The sequence below is a fragment of the Pongo pygmaeus genome, chromosome X (assembly GCF_028885625.2).
Source record: "Pongo pygmaeus isolate AG05252 chromosome X, NHGRI_mPonPyg2-v2.0_pri, whole genome shotgun sequence".
NCBI classification, from domain to species: Eukaryota; Metazoa; Chordata; class Mammalia; order Primates; family Hominidae; genus Pongo; species Pongo pygmaeus.
Window position 1 is genome coordinate 86,255,809 of NC_072396.2, and position 7,443 is coordinate 86,263,251.

Sequence of the window (7,443 nt, forward strand, 5' to 3'; positions counted from 1 at the left end):
ATTTTATTATTTATTTTGTTTTTGAGACAGAGTCTCGATTTGGTGCCAGGCTGGAGAGCAGTGGCATGATCTTGGCTCACTCCCTGGTTTAAGCCATTCTCCTGAATCAGCCTCCTGAGTAGCTGGGATTATAGGCACGTGCCACCACTCCCAGCTAACTTTTTTATTTTTAGTAGAGATGGGTTTTCACCATGCTGGCCAGGATGGTCTTGATCTCCTGACCTTGTGATCTGCCCACCTCGCCCTCCCAAAGTGCTGGAATTACAGGCGTGAGCCACCGCGCCCTGCCTCTTGTTTTTAACCTTTAAGCTGTTCTTGTTTATTCTTGGGCATAGGCCACACTAACCTTGGGAAGGAATTCCTTTTATGGTCTGACTCTGAAACGAAATTGATAATAGCTCTTTCTTGAAAAGATGCCTTTCTTGCCTAGGGACCAATCTGCCTTTGCAGGACTAACAAATTAGCTACAAGATTAGAAATTATGCTTTAGGGGTTATGCAGCTTCTGGCTGCAAGAGTCTGAACCTTCCCAAATTGATCTTGGGGGTAACATTACCACTGTAGAACCTAAGGTCAGTGCTTGAGATATTTTACAGACCCTGCACTCGATGAATTAGCTGACACCACCCAGACTGGTAATCTGACTCAACCAGTTCTGCAATCCCAACCAGAAACAGAATACAGTGAGGAAACGTCACTTTAGCCCCCTATGATTCCATCTCCAACCTGACCAATCAGCACTCCCCACTTCCTGAGCCCCTACCCACCAAATTATCTTTAAAACCTTGATCTCTGAATGCTCAGGGAGACTGATTTGAGTAATAATAAAACTCCACTTTCCTACACAGCTGGCTCAGTGTGAATTATACATTCTTCATTGCAATTCCCCTGCCTTGGTAAATCAGCTCTGTCTAGGCAGCCAGCAAGGTGAACTTCTTGGGTGGTTACAATTCCAGTTACTTGGGGGGCAAAGGTGAAGGATCACTTTAGCCTACGAGGACAAGGCTGCAGTGAGCCATGTTTGCATGACTGCACTCCAGCCTGGGTGACAAAGACATACCCTGTCTCAAAAAAAAAGAGGAAGAAAAAAAGAAACAAAGAACGAATGAAATGAATAGAAAATATTTATAAGGGTGAAATATATCAATCATGTATATTAATATAAATAGATATTAGCATAAATAATTACTTTAAATATGAAGGTCCAAATATACTAACTAAAGATAGAAATTGTCAGAGTGGGGAAAGGACAAAATCAACCGTATATGTCTAAAAGAGAGACACTTTCAATGTAAAGACACAGATAATTTAAAAATAAAGAGGTAAAGAAAGGTATACGGTGTTAACATTTATCAAAACAAAGCATGTTACCAAAAGTTAATGTTTTCAGAGAATGCTTTTGTTAAAAAGCCTTTACCAACTTGGGCTGTTTGGGATAATAATGTTGACCACTTTCCACAGTGGGTTATAACATTAATATACATATAATTCACTACTAGTTTGTAATCTACATTACATAAGTGTAAAAAAAGTGTGAGTAGCTATATTATTTTTCTGAAAAGGCAGACTTCAGAGAAAGTAAAATGATCAGAAATGAAGAGGCATTTTTAAATGATAAACGGTCAATTCTCTAAGAGAATATAACAATCCAAAACATGTACACACCTAAAAAGTGGAGTATATGAGGCAAGAACTGATGGCACTGCAAAGATAAACAGACAAATCTACTTTTATAGTTGGAGACATCAACAACTCAATGTAAGTAATTGACAGATTAAGCAGGTAAAATATCAGTGAGAATAAAGATGGCCTGAGCATCATTTCAATCAATTTGATCACTTAGCAGTTATAGAATTATCCATATGAAAAGAGCATAATACACATTCTTCAAAAACACACATGAAATATTAAAAAGACCACATTTTGTGCTATAAAACACATCTTAACAAATTTGAAAGACTGTATCAAATAAAAAATAAAGTATGTTCTAGACCACAGTAAATATGAATCAATTTTTTAAAAATTTACTTTAAATATTAATATGTTTTCAAATAACCCACGGTTCAAAAAAATTAAAGATAAATGTAAAAATCATTTCGGATACATGAAAACAAAAATATAATCAGAATTTGTGGGATGCAAAGTTAGCCATTCTTAAAGGAAAATGTGTAGCATTAAATTATATATTTGCCAGAGCAATCAGGCAAGAGAAAGTAAAAATGGCATTCACGTAGGAAGAGAGGAAATCGAATTGTTCCTGTTTGCAGACAACATGATCCTGTATCTAGAAAACCCCATAGTCTAAGCAGAAAAGCTCCTTCAGCTGATAAAATACTTCAGCAAAGTTTCAGGATACAAAATCAACGTACAAAAAATCACTAGCATTTCTACACACAAACAACAGCCAAACAGAGAGCCAAACCAGGAAGGTAGTCTCATTTACAATTGCCACAAAAAGAATAAAACACCTAGGTATTGCAGCTAACCAGGAAGGTGAAAAATCTCTACAATGAGAATTACAAAACACTGCTCAAAGAAATCAGAGAAGACACAAACAAATGAAAAAAACATCCCATGCTCAGGGATAGGAAGAATCAATATTATTAAAATGGACATATTGCCCAAAGCAATTTACAGATTAAATGCTATTCTTATCCAATTACCAACAGCATTCTTCACAGAACTACAAAACACTATTTAATATTCATATGGGACCGAAAAAGAGCTTGAATAGCCAATGCCGTACTAAGCAAAAAGAAGAAAACTGGAGGCATCACACTACCTGACTTCAAACTATACTACAGGGCCATAGTAACCAAAAAAGCATGGTACTGGTACAAAAACATGCATGTAAATGAATGGGACAGAATAGAGAGTCCAGAAATAAGGCTGTACACCTATGACCATCTGATCTTTGACAAAGCTCACAAAAACAAACAATGTGGAATAGATTCCCTATTCAATAAATGGTGCTGGGATAACTGGCTAGCCATATGCAGAAGATTGAAGCTAGACCCCTTTCTTACACCATATACCAAAATCAATTAAAGATGGACTAAATACTTAAATGTAAAACCATAAAAAAAAACTGGAAGACAACATAGGTAACACAATCCTGAACATAGGAACAGGCAAAGATTTTAAGACAGACACTAAAAGCAATCACAACAAAAGGAAAAATTGACAAATGAGATCTAACCAAACTTAAGATTCTCTGCACAGCAAAATAAACCATCAACAAGATAAAGAGACAACCTACAGAATGGAAGAATATCTTTGCAAACTATGCATCTGACAAAGGTCTAATATCCAGCATCTGTGAGTAATTTAAACAAATTTACAAAAGAAAAACAAACCACTCCATTAAAAAGTGGTCAAAGGACATAAACAGACATATTTCAAAAGAAGACATACCTGTGGCCAACAAGCACATGACAAAAAGTTCAATATTACAGAAACGTTAAAACCACAATGAGATACCATCTCACACCAGTCAGAATGGCTATTAATAAAAAGCCAAAAAATAGCAGATGCTGCTAAGGTTGTGGAGAAAAGGGAATGTTTACACAATGTTGTTAGGAATTTCAATTAGTACAACCATTTTGGAAAAAATTGTGGCTACTCTTCAAAGAGCCATGAAAACAGAACTACTACTTTACCCAGCAACCTCATTCCTGGGTATATACCCAAAGGAATATAAATAGTTCTATTATAAAGATATATGCATACATATGTTCATGCAGCACTATTCACAATAGTTAAGACATGGAGTCAATCTAAATACCTATCAGTGAAAAATCGGATAAAGAAAATGTGGTACATATACACCATGGAATACTATGCAGCCATAAAAAAGAACAAGATCATGTCTTTGTGGGAACATGGATGAAGCTGGGGGCTACTATTCTTAGCAAGCTAATGCAGAAACAGAAAATCTAATACCAGATGTTCTCATTTATAAGTTGGAGCTAAACGATGAGGACTCATGAACACAAAGAAGGAAACAGGCACTGGTGTCTACATGAGGATGGATGTTGTGAAGAGGGAGAGGAGAAGAAAAAAAACCTTTTGGGTACTAGACTTCATACTTGGGTGATGAAGTAACCTGTACAACAAGCTTCCATGACATGAGTTTACCTATATAACAAATCTTCACATGTACCCATGAACCTAAAATAAAAGTTAAAAATGAATAATTTAAAATTAAAAATAAATTAATTAATGATTTAATGAAATACATTCTAGTGCATTAATATACCTCATTTTTTTCACTCATCAGTTTATAGACATTGGAGCTGTTTTCCATTTTGAGCCTGTTATGAATAACAATGCTGTAAGCACTGACATATAAGTTCTTGTGGACATATGTTCTCATTTCTCATGGGTATATATTTAGTGGAATTGCTGGCTCATAAGGCAACATTGTATTAAGTTGGTGCAAAAGTAATTGCGTTTTTTGCTATTACTTTTAATGCAATTTAAAAAGTAATGTTTGCAATTACTTTTAATATTTAACATTTTGAGGAGCTTCACCATTTTATAATCCCACCAGCAATGTATGTGCGTCCCAATTTCTCTATATCCCTACCAACACATTTTATTGTCTGCCTTTTCTATTAGAACCATCCTAATGGCTGTGAAGATGAATTCCATCAGGACTTCCATTTACGTTTCCCTAATGATTAATGATACATAGAAACTATGTATATATTAGCCATTTGTAGATCTTCTTTAGAAAAAGGTCTACTTACATCCTTGGCCCATATTTTAATGGGGTTATTTTGGTTTTTATTGTTGAGTTGTAAACATTGTTAATTTTACTCTGGATATATGTCATATATCTATTATAAAAGTTATGATTTGCAAATATCTTCTTACATCTTGAGGGCTGTTTTGTTTATGCCATAATTTTCAGAAGAAAAGCTTTTAATTTTAATATAGTCCAGTATATTTATTTTGTTTTTTGTCACAAGTTTTTTGCTATTATGCCTGAAAAACAATTACCTATATCAAAGGTCAAGGAAGATTCGTTCATACATACCCTTCTAAGATTTTTATATTAAAAAAAGAGCTAAAAAGCTCTTACATTTACATCTTTGATACATTTTAGTTTTTGTGTATAGTGTGTATTTATTTTGCACGTGGATATACAGTTGTATCAGTACTATTTTTTGAAAAGACTGTTCTTTTCCCATTGAATAGTTTGTCATCCTTGTGGAAAATCAATTGACCGAAAATCTGTGGGTTTATTTCTGGACTCTTAATTCTATTCCATTGATCTAATATATTGTCTTGATATCATTAACATACTGTCTTGCTTAATGTAGTTTTATATAATCTGTTATGAAATCAGAAAGTTTGCATGTGAACTTTTATACTTATTTTTCAAACTTGTTTTGCCTATTCTGAGTTATTTGCCTTTCCATAAGAATTTTTGGATTATATTACCTTTTTTTTTGCAAGGAAGCCAGCTGTTATTTTTATAGGATTTTTTGGCTTTGTAGATTAATTTGGGGAGTATTGGCATCTAAATAATATTAAATAGTTTGATACATGAACGTGGAATCTATTCCCATTTACTAGATCTAATTTGTTTCAATATTATTTTATATTTTTAAATGTACATGTTTAGTACTACTTTTGTTACATTTGCTTTTGAGGACTTTTTTATTTATTTATTTTTTATATACTTTAAGTTCTGCAGTACATGTGCTGAACGTGCCGTTTTGTTACATAGGTATACATATACCATGGTGGTTTGCTGCACCCGTCAACCCATCACCTACATCAGGTATTTCTCCTAATGTTATCCCTCCCGTAGCCCCCCACCCCTGACGGGTCCCAGTGTGTAATGTTCCCCTCCCTACGTCCATGTGTCCTCATTGTTCAACTCTTACTTATGAGTGAGAACATGAGGTGTTTGGTTTTTCTGTTCTTGTGATAGTTTGCTGAGAATGATGGTTTCCAGCTTCATCCATGTCCCTGCAAAGAACGTGAACTCATCTTTTTTTTATGGCTGCATAGTAAGGAATTTTATTTTTTAAACATATTTTGTATGGATTTTATCCTTAAATTCCTTTTAAATTGTTAATTGATAATATATAAAATTACATTTGATATGTATATGCATCTTGTACTGTGAAACCTTGCTAATTCATTTACTAGTTTTAATATTTTTTGTGGATTCTTTAGAAATGTTTATATAAAACTTCATGTCAACTGCAAATAGAGATAATTTTTCTTCTTCCTTTTTGCTCTGGCTACCTTTTACTTCATTGTCTTATCTAATTTTTAGACTAGTACTTCTAGTAAAATATTACATAGAAATGGTGAGAATGAACATGTTGTCTTGCTCCTGACTTTGGGCAAACACATTCAGTTTCTCACCACTCTGTATGATGGTGCATGTATTTTGGGTATTTAAGAGAGGGAGAGGAAGAAGAAGAGGGAGAGCAAAAGAATTTAAGAAATTAGCTTACATGATTGTGGATGTTGGCAATTCTGAAATCTGCAGGGTAGGCTTGCAGCCTGGTGACCCACGGTAGAGTTCAAATCTGAGAGTGCTCTGCTGGCAGAATTTTCTTTTCCTCTGGAGAGGTCCGGTTTTTTCCTTTTTCATTTTTTCTATTAAGGCCTTCAACTGATTTGGATAAGATGGGGTGGGCGCAGTGGCTGCACCACTGGCTGGATCCCTGAATCGGGTGCCTCTCTCACTTCCCATGGCCCTGAAGCGTGGCCCCAGCTTTGCACCCTGTGCCAGCCCCTGTGCTCCATGTGCAACTGCAGCATCATCCCGGGTGTATCTCCACTTCAGGAATCCTCTCTGCCTGACTGTGCTTCTCCCCCACCAGCGGGCAACCCTGCCCAGACCCATTGTGGCAGTCCCCAGTACAGCAGGCTGCGAGGGGCTGCGGGGGGGGGGCTGTCGACCGCCTTCTGGCACCCTCCCTGCAGAGGCTAGAGTGATGGCAGGGCCAATCCAGATGGCCCACCTCTGCCATCAATAATACATACATAATCTCTATGTTATAGTCCCACAATGCTGCAAGGAGGCTGGCCCAGGCTGCACACTCCACGGAGCCAGCAGGAGCCGGGATCAAGCAGCAGCCCCATCCTGAACGTGACTGCAGCCGCACAAGTCAAGGTTATAGACCTGGGCCTCCCTGTGCTCTTGGGGGCTGGGAGCAGGCAGAAGTCTCGCCCCTGGTGCAACTTATTTCACTTAACACAATTATCTCCAGTTCCATCCATGTTGCTGCAAAAGAGTGGACCTCATTATTTTTATGGCTGCATAGTGCTCCATTGTGTATATGTACCACATTTTCTTCATCCATTTATCTGTTGATGGATACTTAGATTGCTTCCAAATCTTAGCTATTGTGAACAATGCATCAACAAACATGAGAGTGCAGACATCTCTTCGATATACTGATATTTTTTTGTG

At 36.5% G+C, this 7,443-nt stretch overlaps 1 non-coding gene across 1 annotated transcript; it reads left to right on the forward strand.

The window, feature by feature from the left end:
• Positions 1 to 1,366: 1,366 nt before the first annotated feature.
• On the forward strand, positions 1,367 to 1,513 carry LOC129025550 (small nucleolar RNA SNORA4). The gene has a single exon (XR_008497298.1). It is a non-coding gene; the product is annotated as a small nucleolar RNA SNORA4 (small nucleolar RNA).
• The last annotated feature ends 5,930 nt before the right edge of the window (positions 1,514 to 7,443 follow it).